Source organism: Canis aureus, chromosome 6, assembly GCF_053574225.1.
Source record: "Canis aureus isolate CA01 chromosome 6, VMU_Caureus_v.1.0, whole genome shotgun sequence".
NCBI lineage: Eukaryota > Metazoa > Chordata > Mammalia > Carnivora > Canidae > Canis > Canis aureus.
In genome coordinates this window covers 4524608-4547863 of record NC_135616.1, presented here as the reverse complement: position 1 = coordinate 4547863, position 23256 = coordinate 4524608, and the positions used below count along the sequence as shown (strand labels likewise).

The 23256-nt window shown below is 46.4% G+C and overlaps 3 long non-coding RNA genes across 6 annotated transcripts in view; 2 read left to right on the top strand and 1 right to left on the bottom strand.

Annotated features, from left to right (window-relative positions):
- The window catches only part of LOC144315428 (uncharacterized), a 57385-nt gene that overhangs the window by 23319 nt on the left and 10810 nt on the right, over positions 1-23256 (bottom strand). The window contains exons 2-4 of one of the 2 annotated variants that reach the window (XR_013381110.1): positions 16692-16761; positions 14768-14822; positions 9842-9948 (exon numbers count right to left, since the gene is read on the bottom strand). This is a non-coding gene — a long non-coding RNA (uncharacterized LOC144315428). Of the gene's footprint in view, positions 1-9412; positions 9949-14767; positions 14823-16691; positions 16762-23256 lie in introns of those variants that run through there. The other variant, XR_013381108.1, reaches the window with a different exon arrangement.
- On the top strand, positions 7128-17768 carry LOC144315431 (uncharacterized). The gene is made up of 3 exons (XR_013381119.1): positions 7128-7970; positions 9492-10043; positions 17621-17768. It is a non-coding gene; the product is annotated as an uncharacterized LOC144315431 (long non-coding RNA).
- Positions 21093-23256, top strand: part of LOC144315430 (uncharacterized) — a 33113-nt gene continuing 30949 nt past the window's right edge. Inside the window, exon 1 of one of the 3 annotated variants that reach the window (XR_013381117.1) lies at positions 21093-21578. This is a non-coding gene — a long non-coding RNA (uncharacterized LOC144315430). The remainder of the gene's footprint in view (positions 21579-23256) is intronic. The other 2 variants (XR_013381116.1, XR_013381115.1) reach the window with 2 other exon arrangements.

Sequence of the window (23256 nt, the reverse complement as noted above, 5' to 3'; positions counted from 1 at the left end):
CCCTCTTGGGGACTTGGGTGCTGCTTTGCAGCTTGGCACCAGGACACAGGTCTGACGCTGACCCTACCTGCACCCAGGTCACCATCACAGCAGAGGTGGCAGCAGGTTGGTGGGCAGGAGCAGGGAGCCGGTTGCTGACAACCCACCCTGTGAAGATGGGGAGGTGGACCCCATGTGAGAGCCAAGGCTCCAAGGCCCTGGCACATCTTCCACTGACCCATCAGATGTTGCTTACAAAACACAAATCCAAAAACAAGATTATTGAGAAATTGAAGATAACCCCACATGTGGGCCCTGTGAGCATGGACCCTGCTCAGTTACACTGGTCACCTGCCAGAGGCCAAAGGTGTTGAAGCCAAACCCAGGCATGTGGCTGCTGGGAAGCAGGGGCTTCTGCTCAGGTACACATTTCTCCCTCCTTCAGGTGCACACCTGGGAGTCCCTTTTACTCCTTCCCCTGCTGTTACTTCATTCTGGAGGAAGTCCTCAGGGACCCTGGGGATCTTAGTGCCGGAAGTTGGGTGAAGATGGGTCCATACAGCCTGGACATCCTCACATCATTAGCAGGAGTGGACCAAGGCCCTCCAGGCTCTTTACTGCGGAGTAAATAAACACAAATAGCACTTCTTGTGTTAATATCGATCATCTTCTGATCCAGCTTCCTTGAATTATTAAGCTAAGAGACCTCTGGGGGTGAGGAGAGGGACAGGGAGATGTAAGGAAACCGAACTTTACCAGTCCACAGTAGCAAAGCCCTAGACCCAATAGAAATGCCAGGGGAAGTCTCCTGAAAACAGATGTTTATGTTTACCAACAAATCCTTGGGTGATTCCCTCCCAGCTGTGATTCTAGCTTGCCTGTGTCCATGGGTTCCATGTTTGTGATTTGTTTCTCCTTTGCTTTCTCAAGTGCAGGGCACACCTGGCCTCTCTGGGCTGCCCTCTGGAAATGTCCCCAGACTGAGTTTGTGCACACAAGCTGATAACCCACACAGGAGCCGGAGGCTGCCCACTGCAGAGATGCAGGGAGAGAAGCAGGGCAGGGACCATGGCAAATCCATCTGGAAGGAGACATGTGGGTAAGAGATTGGGATCTCCAAGAGTGGGAGGAGAAGCAGAGAGAGAAAACGACCTCAAACCAAGGCTGAGGGAAGCCACCTGCCACGTGGGAGACAGGAAGCCGGTGGAGCCAAGCCAGACGGATCCACAGCTTTTCCAGGGTGCAGAGGGGAGCTGGAGGTGAGGAGGGTCCTCCTGTGAGGGCCAGCCTCAGGGTTAGCACTCCCATGGAGCCCCTCCTCTCAGACCCTCTCCAGATCTCACCTTGGAACAGAGCTCTGAAGACACCTAATGCTGTTTTCCAGCAGAAAACATTTCTGGAGTGGAATCATTATTCATTGTGTATTTCTTTCCTCCCTCCCTTTTTGGGGCAGGGTTATTTAGGTTTATAGGGACAGCTTCTTCAGGGCTCCAGTGTTAGAATTTTCCAGCCACCAAGTGGCGCCGCAGAGCACTTATAGAGCTGGCCTGGTCAGAGCTGCTGGTGCAGGGTGCCTGGGTCTCTGGGAGCAGTGCCCAGAGCCTAACACAGACTGACTCCAAAGTTAGTCATAGGGACTGGGAGCAAACTATAGCTAGCATGGGTGAACAGGATTCAGAGTTACCAATCAGATAAAAACTTGCAGCTCTGCGTCTGTCTCTGAATCATGCACATCAGCATGCATTGTGCTCTGTATGCAAACCCTTGGTTATATTTATCTTCCTGTTGTTACTCTTAGCATCAAGACATGGCATAACATTATGTAGTGGATGTGACTCAGCCTGGGCCTTCCCGAAGGCTCTGTCTTGAGCTCCTTCTTCCTGCAGATGAGTGGGGGAGCGAGGGAAGAGGGGAGGAGTAAGGAGGTGTTAATAGCATTTGGTCAGAGCAACTCGTATGGACCTGCTCCCCTCATCGTAGGTCACTTATTTTCCCTGGCTCTTGCCCACTAAATGCTCGTTGTGTCCCCCAAACATTGTGACAAACCAACAGTGTCCTCACACATGTGCAGGTGCCCCACCCAGGGTTGGGCTTATGTCCCTTGTGAGGAACCAAGAGAGTTTTGAGAATACAATATCTCTCTGCCCTACCTTCTGAACACTTAGCTGACATCAGCAATGTGGCTCCAGGCCACACTGTCCTATAGAATACCCACATGGAGCCATTAAAATTTAAAACGAAGTAAAATTCATTTCTTTTGTCACACTAGCCACATCTCAAATGCTCAATAGCCCATGTGTCTAGTGGCTACCAGACTGGGTGGGCACAATAAAGCCTTTCTATCATCCTGGAAAGTCCTGCTGGACACTACTGCCCGTGATTGTTCTTTTGGAGTACACCTGAGCACTGTTTTGGCCAGAGGATCCAGTGCTGGTGGCACATCCACAGATCAATCCTGGTGATCGGTGACATGACCGCTGCAGCCGCCCGGCCATCTCCCCCTGTGTAGCTACAGGTCCAGGTAGAGCCGATCCTGCATCCCTGGAACTGGGTATTCCTGGCTGCTCTGCCTCTGGTCCTTCTGTCCACCCTGTGAGTCTAATATATGCCTGATGCAGAGGCCCCAAGAAACCACTGTTTTTTCAGTCAGACATCACTGGATTCATGCTCTTTCTCCTGAGAGTCACAAAGTCACTTAAATGGGAAGTCCTTGGCTCTTTCTCTTTCTCCCTTCAGATGGGGTTACTGGATCAGGGGAAGGTTGCCCATGTTAGCAACCCAGAGATATTTGCACGTTTCTGACAGAAATACCCTCTTCCCCAACAAAGAATATAGGGGCTTGGTTACACAGAAAGCACCACATAGTGGCAGTGTGGGAACAGGAAGTGTGGACCCTCCTCAGTGAAGGCCTACAAACCTGGGCTTCAGAAACTCTACCACCTGGGGCACCTGGGTGGCTCAGTGGTTGAGTGTCTGCCTTTGGCTCAGGACATGATCCTGGGGTTCTGGAGTCGAGTCCTGCATTGGGCTCCCCGCAGGAAGTCGGCTTCTCCCTCTGCTTATGTTTACCTCTCTCTCTGTGTCTCTCATGAAAAGAAAAGAAAAGAAAGAAAAGAAAGAAAAGAAAAGAAAAGAAAAAAGAAAAGAAAAGAAAAGAAAAGGAAGAAGAAAGGAAGGAAGGAAGGAAGGAAGGAAGGAAGGAAGGAAGGAAGGAAGGAAGGAAGGAAGGAAGGAAAAGAAAGAAAGAAAGAAAGAAAGAAAGAAAGAAAGAAAGAAAGAAAGAAAGAAAGAAGAAAGAAAGAAAGAAAGAAAGAAAGAAAGAAAGAAAAAGAAAAGGAAAGAAGAAAAGAAAGAAAGAAGAAAAGGAAGGAAGGACAGAAAAGAAGAAAAGAAAAGAAAAGAAAAAAGAAAAGAAAAGAAATGAAACCCCACCACCCAAACATTGCCTGTGCAGGTGGGCTTCTAAGTTGCTTAAACAAGTGATGATGATTGGGGAACTATTAGCAGAGAGGGGGATTCAAATAAACATCTCCTCGCCCCCAAGAGGAGGAGATGGTCTAAGTAGAATCCTGGAGAAGGTATGAGCCCACCTGCCACTTTTCCATCTCAACTACTTGTTTCTGCAACCCTTCCAGCAGGGAGCATCTCCCAGGCCATGTCTCAGGCCATTTTCTCAAGAGATACTCCTTGAACAATTAGTTCTAAGGAAATAGCTCAATGTTTAAGAAAGTTTAAGAAAGTCTATGTAGTATTTTCTGGAACCTCACTACACACTATCTCAAATTAAAGGCTTGGAGCAGTCCTGGACAGGAAAATAGCTGTGAATTGTGGACCTCAGCATTTTCCTGGATACCTGTGACCCTGATGACCTTCTCTCACAGACCACATCTTTAGCTGGCAGACGGTCCAAAGACGCAGCTGTGAGCTGCAAGTTTACCTGCAGGTGGCTGGACCCAGCCTGAGCCGTGATGGACTTCTGCGCTTGGGCGCCCCTTCCTGACCCTGCTGAGTGCCCACCTGCTGGGGAGCTGCCCAAGGAGCAGGGTTCACCAGTGAGAGAAAGAGCCAGGGGAGGGCCTTGCAGCCGGGCATCTGCTTCCCACCGATGAGCCGGATGGCCAGTGACGATAGGACATCTTACAATCACAAAGGCTTCGTTGGTTTGTGTGTGGGTTTTTGTTTTTGTTTTTGTTTTAATGTCTAACAGTCCTGAGGGGCAGGAAGGACGTTTTTACAATTAGCAGAGAGCCGTTTGCCCTACATCGTTGAGCCAGTGGAGTAGAAATTCAAACCTGAATCTTTTGCTTCTAAGTCTTTGGCACTTGCTCCTTCACCAAACTATTGTTTATGGGGATGGCAGTCGCTGTGATGTTTCTTCTACTACATCCTAGTTCTGCTGCCTTGATTTATGGGGCAAAGTTTCTATTGCTTCAGAATTAAAGAGATAAGGATTTAAGAGTCCTGTGATCTTGGAAAAGTTACTAAACCGCTCCGAGCCTCAACTTTCTTATGGGAATACCTACTTGGGATGGTTGCGGTAAAGATGTGGTAAAATGGAAGAGGGTACAACACAGTCACTCTTCAAGGAATCTGAAAAGAACCCTCCCCAAGAGGGAGTGAGACTAGTGTCTCCTCTCCCCAAGAGGGAGACAGACTAATGTCCTGTCGCCAGGCAGAATGGCATGGCGGTTCCCGGTGAGACCCCTGGCCACTCTCCTGGGGTCAAATCCCAGCTCCCCCAGGCCAGGGAACTCAACCTCTCCGGGCCTCAGCTTCCTTGTCTATAAGTGGGGCTTGTACAAGCTCCCCAGTGCCAGAGAAGCCGTGAGGACTGCAGGAAGAATATGTGCAAACCACTCGGGATGATGCCAGCATGTTTCAGTGAGTGGGAGCAATAGAGTGAGGGGACAGTTAAGGGAAGGACGCAGACATGAGTAAATCTCAACATTTCCAAATAGACTGGTGAAGCGGAGCTGAACTATAGCTTGGCAGGTACAGGACTAAAGGAGCCAGAAAGTTTATGGAGAGGCTAAGACTTCTTTTACCTTTCAAGTTCCTAATTTCTAAAGGAGAACATCTGGCCCCTCAAAGGAACAGACAAGGAACAGACAGCTGGTGTCAACCCCAAAGGCGGGTGGCAAGAGTGAAAATCTCAGGTCTGATCCATGCTAATCGTCTGCCCAGAAATCTTAATTTTTCCTTCTGGACCCAGCTTGCCACCCCCCTCCCCGGGCTGAAGTGTCTCCTTGTGCACACGCCTGGGCCAAGCATCTGTGTCTTAGGATGGCCTACCACATGCAGGCCCTGGGCCGTGCAGACTGATTGCTCTTCCACGGTGATGACCACGAAGGACCCTGCCTCCCTGAGGGCGCCGGTGGGAGGGCTGAGTAGCAGGAGCCCACCAGGCCACATCTCAGCAGGGCAGAGGGCTCCACTGTCCCCCCTAAGGGCACGTCTGGACCACCTCCCAGCCCCTGGGGTGCTCCTGCCCCCTCACCTCCCTTCACCCCTGCTCCCCATGCTGGAGGGCTTTTTTCCCTCTTTTCTCTACTGGGAGCATGTCTTTTCCTGCAGATTGAAAGACCTGGTTTTTCTGATCATTCCCGAGTTTCAGGACCTAGACCAACAGCCTTTCTTCTGAGTTTCAGTCTTTCATGTCCAGCTGCCTGCTTGGTCCCTGTCCTTTCCACATTGCTAGCACACCATGTCTGTAACGGAAACCTGGAGATTCCCACACTGCCCTACAGGGAGGCAGTGGGTCTTGGGCCCCTGCAGAGATGGAGGACTGATCCTTGCTGTGTTACTTCCCTGGCTGGCCCCCCAGCAGGTTCCGCCTACCATGTCCCCAAACCCCATCTGCCCACTCCATCCTGGCCCCACACAGTAGCTAGGCCTCACTCCTGAGCTGATTGTTAGCACTCCCTCCCCTTCCGCTTTGTCGTCCAGAACCTCACTGGGTAGCGTGGACCCAGCCATGGCAGGGCAGTTCCACCTCAGAAATCCCAAAGGCTGCTGATCAGGGCCTTTCTTCTCTCTTGACCTTTTCTCTTCTCCAGAAAGCTGGAGTGTTAAACACTGTAGCAGCACACCACCAAAAACAGGTTTCCGGAAATAAAAGGGACATGCCTTGTTCTTCCTTAAGCCTTTGATAACCTTTGATAACCTCTCCCTGCACGTGGAAGCAAATTCAGCTTCTTAATATGCTTTACAAGGGTTGTCCATGTCTCCGGACTTGTTTTGTGCTGATTGTTTTCAGAAGTCAAGTCAAGTCCCTCTGGCCCAGGTGAGTCAAGTCCCTCTGGACAGGCTTTGTCAGGTGAGCTGCATAAATTCGTGTGTTGTGAGAGTGAACTCCATATATATATATATATGGATTTTTATTTTATTTATTTGATGGAGAGAAAGAGCCAGAGAGCAAGTGGGGAGAACAGCAGAGGGAGAGGGAGAAGCAGGCCCCTGTGGAGCAGGGAGCTCAACTCGGGGCTCCATCCCAGGACTCTGAGATCATGGCCTAAGCCCAAAACAGCCATTTAACTTACTGAGCCACCCAGGCACCCCTACACTTTCTATATTTCATAGAATTTTCCTAACTTTGCTGCCCTGTTCATTCTGATTAAGAAAACAATCCAGACCAACACTGTCTGATTAAAAAAAACATAGAACATGAGTCACATATATAATTTTCAATGTTCTAATAGATTAAAAAGCAAAAAGAAATAGGTAAAATTAATTTTAATAAAATTTCTTCTGTAGCCCAATACACGCTGCTCCAGATCTGACCTGTTCCCACTGGCCCTCGGCTGTATCCCGGTTCGCTTCCATACTCCCAGTGCACAGTTACCCTGGCCTGCCCTCAGGCATTTGCCTTTTGTCCTGTGGCATCCAGGGACCCCTTCAGGATCTTTTTTTTTTTTTTTCATTTCCCCTTCAGGATCTTATCCCTGGAGACAGGTTCATAGGTCGCTCTGTGTGGATAGCCAGCCCTTCTTCAGGATGGGCGGTTTCCCCACTGCCAGGCCCCATTCTCACACATCCAGGACACTGGAGGCTGTCATCAGGCACTTGCTGCGATCATTCCTTTGTGGCAAAGCTGCAGACTCTGGGGCGGGGGGGTGGTGGGGGTGGCGGGGTGGGTCAGGATAGGCCACGCAAAGTCAGATTCCAGAGTCCACTGGGCTCTTGTATCCTTCTTCATCCTATTTGGGAAACTCTCCATCCACCCAGCTGGGAGGAGCTGGGCAAGACACCTGCAGCTCAGTTCCAGGTTTCCTTGACCCCCGTTTCCGGGTAGAGGGATTTATCCTGTGCTGGGGGCGGTCCTGGAGCAGGTTGGGCCGACACCCGGTAGCATTTTTCATGTATTTTCAGGAATGGCAGCCCAGTTTCCAGCTCCTCTCTTCCCAGAGGTACTGGCTCAGTAGGTGCCCAGGGAGACCTCTGCTGAGACTCCGTGCCAACCGGGGTGCACAGGGCATGGACCGGAAATAGGGTCAGAGATGTTCAAGTATCCACTCAAATCTTATATTCATTCCTCACACACGTCTTCTCACACAAGTCTGTCTGTGGGTATGTGCATGTGTATGTATATACATGTGTGTATACTTGTACCTGTATCCATCTACATTTATCTAAAAGGCAGCAATCACAAAATTTAACCAGTACAGTCTTAATTATTTACTTTACAAACCCACGTACAGCCCTTCCTCTGTGCTGGGCACTGTTTTAAGCTGTTTACAAATATTGCTACATTTAATTTTCAGAACAATTTTATGAAAGAGATACTATCACTGCTTCTGATTTAGACAGGGGGAAACTGAGTCACAGTACTGTTTGGTTCTTGTTTTAGGAAAAAACTGACCTTGATCCATACTCTACTTCCTCCAAAATGTAAAAAGGAACACTTTGTATGTGTAAATAATGCAGGCTAAGAGCTTCCCTAGGATATGGTGCAAGACAACCTCAGTGATTTTCCTGGGTGAGGATATGATAAGGTCTGTGACAGAGTTTCATTACAACTATAATTTCCACTAAGAAGCAAATTATACTTTGATGCAGCAGTTGGAGTAATTTAAGACTATTCTCATTGCTTCCCATGGGCTTTACATGTTCACTCTTACATATCACTGGGAAAGACTGTTTTGTTTTATTTTGTGTGTTTTTTAGAGAGGGAAGGGGAAGTGGGGGAGGGAGAGAGGGAGAGAAGAGAGAATCTTAAGCAGGCTCCACACCCAGCACAGAGCCCCGTGTGGGCCTCGATCTCATGACCCTGAGATCATGACCAGAGCCCAAATCAAGAGTCAGATGCTCAAACTGTCTGAACACCCAGGTACCCCTCCCTGGGAAAAAAGCTTAACAATCAAATTGACAAAAGAAAGTAGGGAACGACCATAAATAATACTGAAATTGTCTGAAGAGTTTGGTGACCAAACAAATTTGCTCGGTTCTAGAGATTCCCTGGGACCTGGGACTGTCAGGTTTAATATCCTAACAATGCTGGGCAAACCGGGTAATTGGTCTCTCTACTCTTGGCATAAGGCTTCTGACAGTAACGGCTGCAAAGCAGTGCGCATTCAGTATCACTGGGGCTTATTATCTGGAAACTATGTCCCTCGAGCCCTCACTTGGGGCCCCACAATGAAATCAGGCATTCATTCTCTGGGTTAAAAATGGATTTCCTGCCTTGTACAAGATTTTCCTGGCCTTTGCCTCCCCTGAATTAATGTAGCTGCTCTGTATTTTAGACATAATACAATTTAAGAAATTTCTTCTTAATTATTTTAAGCCTCTTGACATGATTGCCCTTTGCTATGCGGCTTTTTTTTTTTTTTTTCAATATCTGTTTTTTTTTTTTTTTTTTAATGTCTGGCCTGCTTCTTTGTGAGAAGGCGGATCTCACCACATAGAAGGGGATAGCCAATCTGGGAGAATTTAGGTTTCTTTTTTTTTTTTTTTTAATTCTTCTAAAGCTTTAATTGAAAGCTTTGTAACTTGGCTATCCCAAGAAGAAGCTGCAATTCTCATCTTTCAGGTAAGTTTTTAGAGTCAATTTTTCTATTTTAGATCTGATCATGTGCATGAAAACCTAGATGAAAAGAGTTTGATTAGTTGTTCTCGAAGTAGAGCTTTGTTTCATTGCTCCAAAGGATCCAGGAAAAGTGGGCCACAAAAATCCAGATAGAGTATCCCATCTATCCCCCTGATCCTGGCCCATCTGGATCCAGGTGAGTCCAGTATTAGGTATTACCCCATCTCGACTCCTGTGCCCCCTTGCCCTGACCCAACAGTGATGCCAAGCATTTTTTTTTTTTTGAAGCCAAGCATTCTTGATGTCAAAAACAAAGTAAAAGCAATTAGTCAAAGAAGGACACAACATAGTGAAAATATCTAGGTTTCAGCTCTAACAGTGACATGAATAGAAAGCATTCAACCTGTATAATGGTGCCAGAATAATTGTATTAAGTGACAGTAGTTCAAATACACTGGTTTGAAATAATTGACTTATTTTTTTAAAGGTTCTTGTGTGGAGTCAGTTGCCACATTGCCTGATTGTGGAGATCTAGCTTCCAATGTCACCTTTAAAGCGAGTTCATACAGGGTAAATCCACCTCGAAATGTATTCTTTCTCCCCTGATTAATCAATAGCCTTGAAAGCAATGATTCAGTGTCACAGGGCAGCCTGGTGTGGCAGGAAGGCAATGGCTTTGTGCAGGGCTCAGAGCAGAGTGATTGTACTCCTGCGGTGACTGTGGCCAGGCTACTGTACCCCTGGATTTCCTTTCCCTCTGCTGTGAAAAGAGGGGCTGGGCCTAGGTGTACTCAAGGTCCCTAAATGTTGAAGACTCAGGACTTATGACAGAATTACCTAAAGCCCTCTTTCTTTCAGGTTGGCTTCAATTTATCTTCCTCTGATTCACAGGTATAAAAATTCCATTTCTTGGGTCTCATACACACTTGCCACACCTGGAAGCCCTGTGAAGGGAAAGTAAGGTTGACACTGAGCAGCATGCCAAATTTCTCAACATTGACAACTACAGGAAGTCTGCTATGAAGTCTGCTGCTGACAGGTCTTCTGAGGGGTGGAAACACCTATTCTGGGTCAGGCTGGAGGAAAGGTCTCAACCCCTTTGGTTAAAACTTTATGATCTTTTGGGGCACCTGGGTGGCTCAGTCCATTAAGCGTCCACTCTTGGTTTTGGCTCAGGTCATGATCTCAGGGTCATGAGATCGAGCCTTGAGTCGAGCTCCACTCTGAATATGGAATCTGCTTAAGATCCTTTCTCTCTCCCTCTGCCCCTCCACCCTCCCTCTCTAAAACAAAGACAAAACCCTTTATGATCCTTTGAGATCCCAGTCTTCTGCTGCTGTTTCCACGAAGTACCAAGCCTCTACTGTGCATGCCTGCTCCTTTTTTCCCTCTGCTCACGTGCACTTGATGGCGTTTCTCTAACTCCTCTGCTCCATGCTCCATGTGGTCAGACTCTTCTGGACTGCCAGCTCCTTAGGAGAGGGACTGTGCTTTCCATGCTGTCTTTTCATTTGCTCACTCGCTCTTTCACTCTGAGCATCTGTGTTTGTGGAGGTTACATCTGAAGGACATCATGTGAGTCTGACCTGTGATCTGAACTTTGCACGGATGCTCCTTAGAGAAGGTACTTGGTTCACAGACAGAGGGTCCAGGGTCTGGCTCTGGAAGCAGTTTATGTGTCGGGGACTTTCAGGACTGGGAAAGGGGCCTACCTACCCACGTGTTCATATAAGTTTTTGTAAGATATTTCAAATATAGTCGGGTAGGGTAGCCATTCAGTTCTGGCCTCTCTTGCCATCACACGTGATGAGTGTGGCCAGGCCAGTGATGGGCTCTAGCCAAGGGGACTGTTTCCTAGTTTCCTAGGGCTGCTCTCCCACTTCTAGAGGTCAGAAGCCTAAGGCCAAGGTTTCTGAAGGCTTCGGGGGGAGTTCTCCTTTGCTGGTTTCCAGCTTCTTAGCTCCTGGAAATCTTTGGTGTTCTTTTGAATTTGTATTTTGTTTAATTGTATAATGTTTTTTTGGCCTTGGGGTTTCTGCCTTCATCCTCACATGGCCTTCACCCCTCTGCACCTGTGCCTGTCTCCTCCCCTCTGCTCAGTCATTAGGTTTGGGATGCACCCTAATCCAGTGTGGCCTGATTTCAACTAATCGCATGTGCAAAAGACCTTGTTTCCAAATAAGACCTATTCTGAGGCTCTGGGTGGACATGAATCTGGGGGGGGCGGGATACATATTCAACCCAGTGTAGACTGGTTCTCCAGAAACCAGCTTTTGAGATGGGGATTTGGGTGCATGAGGTTGATTGGCAGGGGGCTTTTGACAATAACACCTTCCCTGGTATGGAGGAAGCAGGAGAAGTTAGCAGAGAAGCAGACGTGAATGAACAGGCAGGAAGCATGTTAACACACGGGGGAGAGATGCAGGTTTCTTGCCGACTTGATATCAAAACAATGACATCTTTGATAAAATTTGTAATGCACCATAACAGTATGAACATCAGTTACTAACTGGTTAATGAGTTTGGTATTTTAAAATGTATTTAAGAAAATTTGTTAGTTCTGAAAACTTACAGTTAACACATGGAAGAAACATCATAGAGGTTTCCCCAAATTTGACAAAAATCCAATAGACTGAAATTCCAATAATGAGCTGTTAACACAAAGTAAACTTCCCTAAGTTATTGATACTAGAAAACACATTTTGTTCAATCGTGTTATAGAAAAGCTGAAGCATCCTCTTTATAGACAAATGATGTTACAAAACTATTGTCACATAAGAAAAAGATCAAAGAATATGACAGCCAAAACTATTAGGAAAATTAGGTATTATAAAATTACAACAGAGAGTAAGTTAATTGAAAATGTTTTTCCTGCATTGTGATGTTTATGTATTTGCCAGCTTTCAACATTTTTAGAGTGCTGTGGTTTCATTCTCCTTCGGAATAAACAGATACTTCAAACCTAATTTCATATTCCAATTTTTCTTAAGGAAGGCTCTTCCAAAATGTATAAGCTTCAGGTCCCACACAGTCTGGAGCTGCCCTGGCTGCTAGGACCAGGCAGCTGTCTAGCTTGGATGCAGGACCAGAAGGTCAATGCTTATGCCATGAGAACTCAGGATTGCTGGAGCTCTAGGCCACAGAGGCCCATGCTGGTGAGGTGGCACTTGAGCTCCTAGGACTGGGGCCCGAAGCAGAGTGTAGGTGGCATGGCCCTGAGGTCACCCAAGGTCTGGCCCCTCCAGGACTCTGCCCAGCCTAGTCTGGGGGTGCGAGACACTGTTTGACCTCGGGGCTTGGCTGCCTTTGGGTTGCAGGTGTGAAGCTGGAGAGCAAGAGGACAGGATAGCTTTTCCAGAGACACTTCCCTGCAGAAATTCAATCACATCCATCATCTATGCATAGCAAGATGGAGGCCCCAAAGGGGGCAGAGGAAGGCAGCTGCACATCTGCATACTCCGCCCAGCTGGGACTGGACCTCTGGCTCATTTGGGGACTAATTTGCTCCTACCCCTTCACTATTGAAGGAAAAGCCAGACTTGTGACCCAAAGCTCGGTAGAGGTCAGAATAATGTACGTTCCCAGCATATCCAGGCTCATGCGATCACTAGGAAAATCTGGGTCACATTTACCTCTGAGCTAAAGAATTCAGCTTCACTGATTACTTTGTTGAAACTGGCTGTGGGGATCCAGGGGGCAGTGGACGTCTTGGCATCCAGGAGAGTGTGAGCAGCAGTGGAGACAAGAGAGCCCCTGAGCTCTCCTGGGGACACACATTTCCCAGGAAGCCAGCACTGAGGATGGAGGGAAATTTCTACAGATTTGGGGAGATGCTGCAGTTTGTCTTCAGTCCCCATCAGCCAGCTCTTGTTCAAGCCACTGTCCTGCCTCTGCTAGACCTAGAATTAGTCCCCGCTACAAATCAGTCCCTGTTCCGCACCACTTTCTATTGACCTCACACATATGCCCCGGGGGGGCGGGTAGGGGCTGGATTGCAGATGTGGATGCTCAGGGTCCTTGCGTTGGGGCCGATCAGGACATGTGTTGCTTGGCTGCACATTTCAAGCCAACAGTGTGGTTCCAGATGTCCAAGGGTTTGGGAAATAAGCAGTGGCCCAAGCTTAGAGCTTGATGCCTCTTAGGCCACTTCATATTTTACTTTACTATTAGGTAACTTTTGAAATATAATATTGAGCTTTTCTTGTCTTTGGTCGGAGGTACATAGACTTGCTTTGATGCCAACCCCACTTCCTGCTGGGAGTGTTGCAGGACCCCCTTCCCCCAGCAGGCCCACTCACAGGCTGGCTGTGCAGTGACCTGGCTGAAACAGGAGTTAGGCCCGTGTACCTGTGTCACGTGGGCCGTGTTCACCCCGGCAGCCACCTCATCCCCGTCTCCTGACTGTCTGGGTTGGCAAGGTCAGGAGCAAGTGTAAGGGCCACGGCAGGGGCTGTGAAGTAGCGGTCGGCTTTGGCTTCCCTGGCTGCTGGCAGAGCACGGGCGATGGTGGGGCAGCCCCTGGAGGCTCCCCGTTCTTGCTCCCATCAGGCTTTGAGCATCTGGGTGGTGTGCTTCCTCTCCTGCCCACTCCAGCCCCATTTCTCTCCAAGCTTGGGAATAAAGAGTCCTTGTCAAACGATGTCCAGAAATGCTTTGTCCTTCAAATCACCCAGTTGCTCATTTCACCAATGCCCCAGAAATACTTCCCATGTTCCAGGCAATGTGCTCTGTCCAGGGAGTACAGAGATGCATGACATGTGGCCTTCATCCTGAGGGGGTCCCAGTCCCTTAGAGGAGACTGACTTGTAGCAAAACAAACCCCTCATCCCCAGTCCTCTCTGGCTTTGGGGTACAAATGTCCTTGTATTAACAATAATGTGACTTCCGACAGGGGCCTGGGCAACTGCACAATCTTGGGCTTTTCTCCGATCACTTCTCCCCGACCCTCCATTATTTCTGCTACTCTCAGAGCTCCCAGAGGAGTTCTGCTTTTCACTCTAGGAATGCAGCCCCCCCACGGCCCTTGCCCCATGGTACTCATACCCTTGCATGGTCCCCTCCCATAGTGAACCGAAAGGTGGCCATCAGTTGCAGTGACCCCTCAGTGGGAAAAAATTAGGCTTTACACGTGCATAGCGTAGCTAAAAAGAACCACAGCCATTTCCCCTTCAATTTGCAGATTTTGCAATCTTATAAAAATCTTTATCAAACCTATCCAGGATATCCAGTTTGAATATTAGCATCATGTTTTATTCAAATAGGACATGGGCTTATGAATAGAAGAAACTAGAGGAATATCTTCACAACCACAGCACCCATGCAGAGGGATTTCTCTCTCTCTGTGTTAGACAATATGGTGACATCCAGAACATCTTTCTGCTATTATTTTCCCTACTGAGTAAATCTGTGTAAACTCAGGTGCAAAAGTAAGGTGTTTTGGTTATGCATTGCTACGCCATTACGTATTTTTATACCCTTTGGGCTATCGTTGTGTGTGTGCGTGTGCATCATGCATCTATATTATTTCTCACCTATTTCTCTCTCTATACTGATCCATCACCGCCACCACCACCAATTGTATCTCTAACTAGCCTGCACAGAAGGCCTCCAGGTATCTTCTGTATTTCCCACAGTGTTTAGGTGTGGCCAGGGTCATACACAAAATGACTACCAGTCAGTAAATATTCCATTTTGGGTTTCGTTTTATGGACATGGTATAACTTGTTTATTTGAAAAAAACAAAAACATTCTTTCAAATCTTACCATTCAGAAATAGATGTTTCCTTTGTGATGACCGCACCAGTCCTCTCTGTACAAACTGGTGAAAATACAAAAACATACAAATTATATGGGATGGGAACTTATTTACTATATTAAAATAAAATTGTAACAATCTTCATGGAACTTAGTGAAAGAGAGGAAAACTAAAGGAATTTTGAAATTTAGATAAATACTTATTCACAAGAGAGATTCATTTCTATAAGATTCCTCTCATATTTAAAAATGGATTAGATTGTTTATGCTTTTACACCTAACTATTTCAACTTGAGACATCTTCTATTGATTCCTTGCTTGGAAATATGGGGACATTAGCACACCTAGGGGACTTGCACCTTTAAAAAAAAATGTGTCCTGATTTTTTAAAAGTTATATTATTAATTTTCCATTTTCAAGATTTAGAATATTTACAGTTTGTACTTTAATGAAAATTTCCTGTTTTTTTAGTCTTACTTTTTTATTTAAATGGGTTCAGGGCTCATCATCCATTTTTAACCATTGTTTTCTTTTTGAAAGAAATGGTTTTGATTTATTCCTTGATTGGCTAAATGTCATACTGTTTCTTTCCCCAAAAGGCTCATGGATTTCTTGAATTATTGCCTACTTGACAGCATCTGCCTTTTGTCTTTTTGCTTTATGTATAACCTGGCTAAGGAGGGAGCTCCTGGGTGACACTTTTCTCACTCAGAATCTTATAAATATTGCTTCACTGACTTCTGGCATTAAATATTAGGATCTGAGCCCAATCCAATCTTTTCCCTTGTATGTAAGGTGGATTTTCTGCCTGAATGAGCATATAAATCTTTTTGTACCCTTGGAGTTCAGTAAGAAGTCTGGACTAAGTTTGGTGTTGGTAATTCTACATCTGCATCTCTATATATCTATGTATCTATGTATCTACCTATCGCCTATCTACCTATCTAATTATCATCTATCTCTATCCATCTATCTACACTATTTATAGTACAGGTTGTGTTCTTTAAAGTTGTAGAATTAAATATATCATTATCTCAGGGATATTTAATTCTACCAAATGAATTTATTATTTTCATCAAGGTAATATATGTACAAAACTTACGAGTCAAAGACACGCTGTCCCACATTTCCCCAAGCCCCATCCTATTTTCCAGAGCTGACTGAATTCAAATTTTTCTGTTTCTTTTTATGTGTACTTCTGTATTTCTAAATAATATACTTGTGATGCTCTTTCTTAATTTTTAGATTTCAGAAGTCATTTAATGACTTCCTTTAATAAAAGTTGAGATTTTTTCCTTACTCTTTCCATCCTTTCTCAACTAACATAGTTGGGTTGATTGATGTCTAATGATTTCATTATGTTCACTACATAAATAATGTTTATTACCTATCTGATGTTGCCATAACTAGCACAGAGGTTTTCCCTGAGGACCCGAAGGCTTTCCTCATCTTCCTTACCCTGAGGTTTTTCCCCATAACCTTGTCTTGTCCTTCTTCCCCTCAAGAATCCAATCCAAGGATTAATCTGTTTTGTTCCTCCTTCATCCTCAGGTTTTAGGAACAAGACTACCTTGAAATGGTCACTCATTAAATCTTTGTTAAGTAGATAAATGCTGAGAAAATTGAGTGCTGTGATTATACATTCTTTTTTGTGTGTCTTTTGATTTTCCCCCAAATTAATAATTGTCTAGAATTAATCATTGCTTCACGTTCTACTTGCTTATATTTTTATGTAATTATAATTGATCCTTTCCAAAATTTCCAAAGAAATTATAACCTCCGTGCCCACACCGCTGAATACTGTTTCTCTATGTTGTGATGCTGGGACCAGAGGATTCTCCCCCACCCCGCAGCCCCACTGGTGTCCAGGCTGCCAGGGGTGTGTGCTCAGGACTCCCTTCCCCGCCCAGGGTACCCCTTCCTGGGTCCTTACGTCTTGAGTCCTCGTCTTTCTCCTCTTGGTTTACTCCTTCTTATCGTGAAGCATGTCTTCCAGTAACTCTCTGCAAATGGGAACAGAGGAACCATTTTGTGCTATTGCATGTTTGAACTGTTTTTCTCTAATATTTGTGATTTGGCTAAAACTAACATTCTAGGCTGGAAACCCGAAGAAATTTGAAGAGATGGCTCCATTATCCTCTAGTTCCCATGCTGTTGAGAGGTCCATTGTGGCAACTTTTCCTTTCTCTATCTCTGAGATTATTTAGGATGTTCTCTTTAACTCTCGTGTTCTGAAATGTCATGATGAGGTTCCTTGAGGGATTCTTTTCATTGATTACACTGGGAAAAATCGAGACTTTAATTTCTTTTATTTTTAAAAATTATTTCCACTCATCTGTTTTCTCTTTTTTAGATTCCTAGTGATGGGGCGTTCCACACTCTGATTTATTTCTCTGATTTTATCATCTTTTCTCTCTTGTTTTTCAGCTTATTATTGAGGGTTTTCTTTACTTTATCTTTCAAATCTTCCACCTAATTTTCATGTAAGCTCTCATATTTTTAATTTCCACTGAGCCCTTTCCTTACCTTGTTTTCCAGTTGTTCTGTTTCTCCCTCCTAACAGAAAGTGTTCTTATTTCCAGAAGGCACTATCATACATTATCTTCTGGAACATATTATTGTGCTCTTGAAATCTGGCCCCTGAGTTCCATCTCTGCCCTTCCCGTTGCAGTCTAGCCCATCCCTCTAGTTGGAGGGGGAGGCCCTAAGGGCTGGTGGTTGGTGGGGGGGGCATTTGCAGGCGGGCCTTACGGACGAAGGGGCGGGGCTGCAGGGTGCTGGGCACAGGTGTTCAGAAGCCTCTCCTGAGCATCCCTAGATCTTTAGGAACCAAAGGTCTCTTCTGTGGATCTGTCTTTGTAGGCCTCCAGGGTTCTATGAGCAGGTGGAAAAGGAGGCCGGTGTGTCCCAGCAGCCCCCAGATATTCATGGGGCTCCCAAGATAGCTCTTCCCGCCTGGCTCCACTACCGGTGACCCTGCTGGGCGTGGAGAGCCTGTCACCCGAGGAGCACACCAGGCGGGGTGCTCCTTGGCCAGGTTTGGATCCCTTTCCCTGTTTGCAGTCTTCACATCACTTCTCCGATTCCTGCGGCGTCTGTGGCTCCCCAGCCTTCCCCGAGGGCCTGTGGAGGGGCCGCCCCCCTCCTCTGACCACCTGGAGGACTGCTTTCTTGGGGCCCGGCCCCCGCCTGCCTTGTCTCCAACTGTTGCTCTAACCCACACCATCCGTCCTTGGTGTGTTTATTTCTAATGACATCTTCCTCTTTTAAAAAATGTGGTTATGTCTTCTGTTTCTTCTTTGAGAAGATTGCCTTGGCCCTCAAACCTCCTTTCCATGTCACAGCATGCATGCATGCGTTGTGTGGGTGTGATTTCTTTACCACTGTGAAGATCTGTTTCTCAGTTGGCCTCCTTCTTATGCAGAATCATTCTTTTTTATGAGTGTGTAGTATTTTCTAAAAAATATGTGAGTGTTGTTGACACACGATGTTACATTGGCTTTAGGTGTCCAACATAGTGAAGTTACATTTTTATACATTATGCTTGGCTCACCACAAGCATGGCTATCATGGGTGGCCCTACGATGCTATCATGATACCACAAACTGAGTCCTTATTAGGCAGCATCTCTTGTGATACACATTTGTTTTCTGCCTTGCACTTAATTTCCTACTTAAAAATATTTAGGTATAGACTATATGTGTGATCCTCTTTGATCATTACTCATCTTTAAGTATTCCTCAAAACTTCCATGGGGCAGCTAGTATCACCTTTCAAGACCATTGTTTGCCCCTGTGCAAGGCTTTGGCATGTGACAAAGAGAAGCTGGTGTTTCTTACATGCTCTGAGGTGTGCAAACACCCAGCATCTGTTCTCTGAGGTCTGTTGCCAGCTACACCCTTGAATGCTGTAAGTGATTTATTGCATCAGCTCTGTATTACTTGGCTATCGATATTTTCAGAGCTGTCTTAGGGATTTGACTCATAGTCCTTAAATTTTGGTGAGCACATTTACAAAATACCATAGATGCATATGTCACTGAGAGGATACAGTGTCATTAAAGTGGATTGGCTGACCTGAGGACAGCCTGGGGTCCTGGAGTCCTCATCCCCTCCTTCCTCAGGTGGAGCCTTTTCCAAAAAACAGGGAACCCAGAGTGGGGCTTACAGGAGAGAGCAAATGTGTGAACTCTGCAGCAGGCTGCTTCAGCCATCCTAGATGACCTTGAGGAATTCACTCCTGGTGTGGTTTAGCCCCTGTGTGGGACCTCTGGCTGAAGCCAGAGTAAGCTAGCTGGCTGATTTCTGATTCAGAATAGAATCAGAAGGAAGTAAGAGTCTCCTACCTGTAGGCCAACAGAAAGGGGGCATTGTGGCAGGAAAATATCTTTAGTGAATCAGAATATGCTCCTGCTGATCCAGCCAGACTCAGTGAGTCCACAGTGCTGGGAGTGAGCTCATGGTTTCATTCTCCATAAGAAGCCATCCCCAAGCTTAGAGGTTTAAGCCAGCACTTTACTGTTCTCTCTCCTGTTCTGTGTATTGACTGGATTCAACGAGGCAGTCTTATTTGGGGCCTAGGTTGCTGTTAGAAGGAGGTGGACGTTGGGGTCAGACAAAGGCTGAGCTAGCTGGCTATCATATATGGCTCCCTGCCCCTGAGGCCGGTGGTTGATACTGGCTGTTGGGACCACCTCTGCAGGCCTTCTATATCATGGCAGCTGGGCTCCAAGAGCATTCCAAGCACACACGTTCCAGGGAACACAAGTGGGAGCTGAAAGGCTTGTCATGGCCTAACTCAGAAGTCTCAACATGCCATCTATTCCTCATTCCATTGGTCAAGCAGATTGCTAGGGCCACCCCAAATTGAACTGGAGGGCAGTTAGATTCCACTTTTAGACAGAGGAATGGCAAAGTTGGCCTGCAGAAGAGCCTGCGGCTGCCACAGAATAAGGTGAGGAGGCAATGAGGAAAGCTAGGGGTGGGCCCAACTCCTATCCTCCCCTCTCAAGGGGAATGGACAGCTAGACTACTCTTTACTTACAGCTTTCATTCTGACACCAGCTCTGCAGAAATGAACTGGGATGAGATATGAGTAGAAGAGTAGCCTGTGGAAGGATTATTATCCCTTTGGCTCTCCAAGATCAATATATGCCTCCCTGAGTATCTCTGTCCCATGAATACAAAGAACTTTGCTAGGGTGACTCCTCAGGACAGAGCCTGGGGCATGGGCTGTGTTCTCTGCCCCAGGTACACTGTTTCCACCCTGCATTGCATTCTCAGGGCCCAGAGGAGGGAAACCACCCATGTTTGGAGTCCACAGAAGAATCCATGGATTTTCCATGGACTCCTTCACCTGCCTCTTTAATCCTGTTTCCCTGGTTCCATTGCCCATTGAAGTACAGTGACCAGGAAGACTGATGGCAATGCCAGCTCAACTGGGCCCTTTCTCCAGGGAAATCAGCCATGAGGAGTACCCACTCCCCTACAGAGGGTGCAAATGTCAGACGTCTCCAAGCTTTGTCTCCCAAACTTGTTTTGGAGGGCTGGCTGAGACATGTAGATATAGAAGTTTCCTACTGGCTCTCTCAACCAAAGATGAGTTATTTCACTTTCCTTTATGAGCTGGCAGGGCATGATGCTGCACTCATAGGATGATATCTGCCACCATCCTCAGGTCCTCCTTGGGGAGCAAGATGTCTCTGTGGGTAGGGACCGGCGAGTACATGGATGCCAAGGCTGAAGTAGGGGGACATGGAGCTAAGCCTCTGCCCAGAACAGGACCCTGGAATAGGCACCAGGGCACAGAGCGGCTTCAAAAACTGGAGTGCACGCAGGGCCTCACGGGACCCTCATGGTAGGGAAGCAGCCACGGGGTCAGGTGTGTGCTCAGCAGGCATGTGTGGGACCAAAGCAAGGCAGCATTCCCAGAGGTGGTTGAGGTGCCCTGGAGGAGCTGAGTGACCAGCTCCAGGCCCCTGATTTCTGTGGGAGCCCACAAGAGAAGAGAAGTCCCAGCAAGCAACTAGTTGGTGCAGGTACAGTCCCATGTGCCATCTTCTAGAGTCACCCCCAGGTACTTTTGCATCATATTTTAAGAAGCAAAGGAGAGGGAGAGGGGGAAAGAAAAGTGATCACCCCTTTATAGCATTGTCTCATTTAACACAATTGTCAAAATAAGATGTGGTACTTCTATTTTGACAGATGAGGGAGCTGAGGCAAAGTCATGCCCACGAACACTCAGGTGAGAAGTGCTAGTGCTGGGCACAGAAGGCGGGAAAGCTCCCATGTCCCCTCCCTCCTCCACAGAGTCTTACCACAGGCCTCATCTGAGGGCCGCCAGGGCACTGAGAGCCTGGGGTCTCCCCTCAGGATGGGATGGCAGCCCTTAGGGCCAAGGAGGTGAGGAGCCTGGCAGCAGACGTCTGGGGAAAGCAGATACAGAGGGGCAAGGGCAGGGTGGGCACCCCGTGGGAGACCCAGTGAGTCCTGTGCCTCTGCATGGCAAGATGGCTCTGTGTGGCCCACCACATTCAAGGCTTCGGTTTGAGGATGTGTCTCCTCGCCAGGAAAGCAAATGAGAAAAATAACCGTGTGGTTTTTCTCTTCTCTCTGAAGGCTTCCTTCCCTGCTCCTCACGTTGTCAGCGCAATAGTGATCCTCCGTGTCTGTGATGAGACCAGAGTTATTATGTGCAGCTAAACCATTCCAGATCATCTGTTTTCTACACCTCAAGCCTCATGAACCTTTCCTCACAGAAAACACTGAAAACTAATGTAGTTTACTCTGGACAGCGGCTGGAAATCCACAAACCCTGCTACGTAAGTTCTTCCTCATCTCTGACCAGCACTTTGGGCCTTACCTGAACATCTTGGAAAAATGAACCCCATGACCAAGGTGTAAATTCCCTAGCATTTTACCACAGAGAATATACTTTGGCTAATTTAGGCAATTATAAATTTATTTTTTTCAAAATCAAGGCAAAATAACTTGATTTGTGCTGTCCTGCAGATGCAGTTTGGACTAACACCAAAGCACATTAATACATTTTTTCTTTATGTCGTAAAAGCTTTTTGATGACAAATCTTGAGTTTGGTTTAAAAAAATTATTATTAGCTGGAAGAGGGCTGTAAATTATGTATGATCCCATAGACTTATATATGGGGTAGTATATGGAGGTGACAAGGAGAGGACACCACCACCACTCTCTAGAACATTCATCTCTCCAGTGGGATCAAAGTCACTTCAGGCTATAGATGCCTTGCTGCATGGCGGAGATATGAATGAGAATCTAAGTCCAGGTAGGAATTAGAGGCCAGGGACTGTAACCATCAATCAAGCTTTATTTCTTTTCTCTCTCTTTGTCCTTCCTTTTTTCCTCTCTCCTTCCATCCACCCTGTGTCCATCCTTTCCTTCCTTCCATCTTCCTCCCTCTTCTCCTACCTCTCTCTCTTTCTCTCTCCCTCTCTGTCTTGGCGACTAATACTCTGGTTTATCAATAGAAAAGTGTCTAGTAAACTATCAAAAACAGACCAACCGAAATAGAAATGCATATAACTGTACAATCTCAAACTAAAGGTGCCAAGTATTAATTACATTTGTGTTTCATCAGGGGGGGCATGTGGTCCCAAAATGCTGGGAATGCATCTCTACCTCTTAGAATAAAGACTATTTGATAACCTTAAATCAACACAGCTGCCCACTGGCATTTCTTCTGGAAATGAAGAGAGAGTCATGTGCATGGTTTGGCAGCTGAGAGGCTGGGCACAAAAGTATCCACTGGCTCAGGCCCTGGGAGCAAGGGTAAACAAGGCACTGTGGGAACCCAGAATTGCAGGAGTTCTGCATGTCCAGCAAAGAGAACGTGTGGAGTAATGAGCTGAGAGGTTTGGTCATTATTTTGCTTTTCCTACATGTGCCTTACACTGCAACCTGGTTACCATCACAGTCTGTAGAGTTACCAGCACAACCTACAGTTACCAGCACAACTCACACAGCCAATGAAATGGATTATAAAGATGTGTGTAAAAAAGAAGTCACAAGGAGAGTTTATCTAGAAGGCTCTATTTTTATTTTGAAGCTTACTCAGTTGTGAGTTTCAAGATGGTAGGTTTTCTTTCTTTTTCTTTTTTTTAATTTATTTTTTATTGGTGTTCAATTTGCCAGCATATAGAATAATACCCAGTGCTCATCCCATCAAGTGCCCCCCTCAGTGCCCGTCACCCAGTCACCCCCACCTACCTCCCCTTCTACCACCCCTTGTTTGTTTCCCAGAGTTAGGAGTCTCTCATGTTCTGTCTCACCTTCTGATAATTCCCACTCATTTTTTCTCCTTTCCTCTTTATTCCCTTTCACTATTTTTTATATTCCCCAAATGAATGAGACCATATAATGTTTGTCCTTCTCTGATTGACTTATTTCACTCAGCATAATACCCTCCAGTTCCATCCACGTTGAAGCAAATGGTGGGTATTTGTCGTTTCTAATGGCTGAGGAAT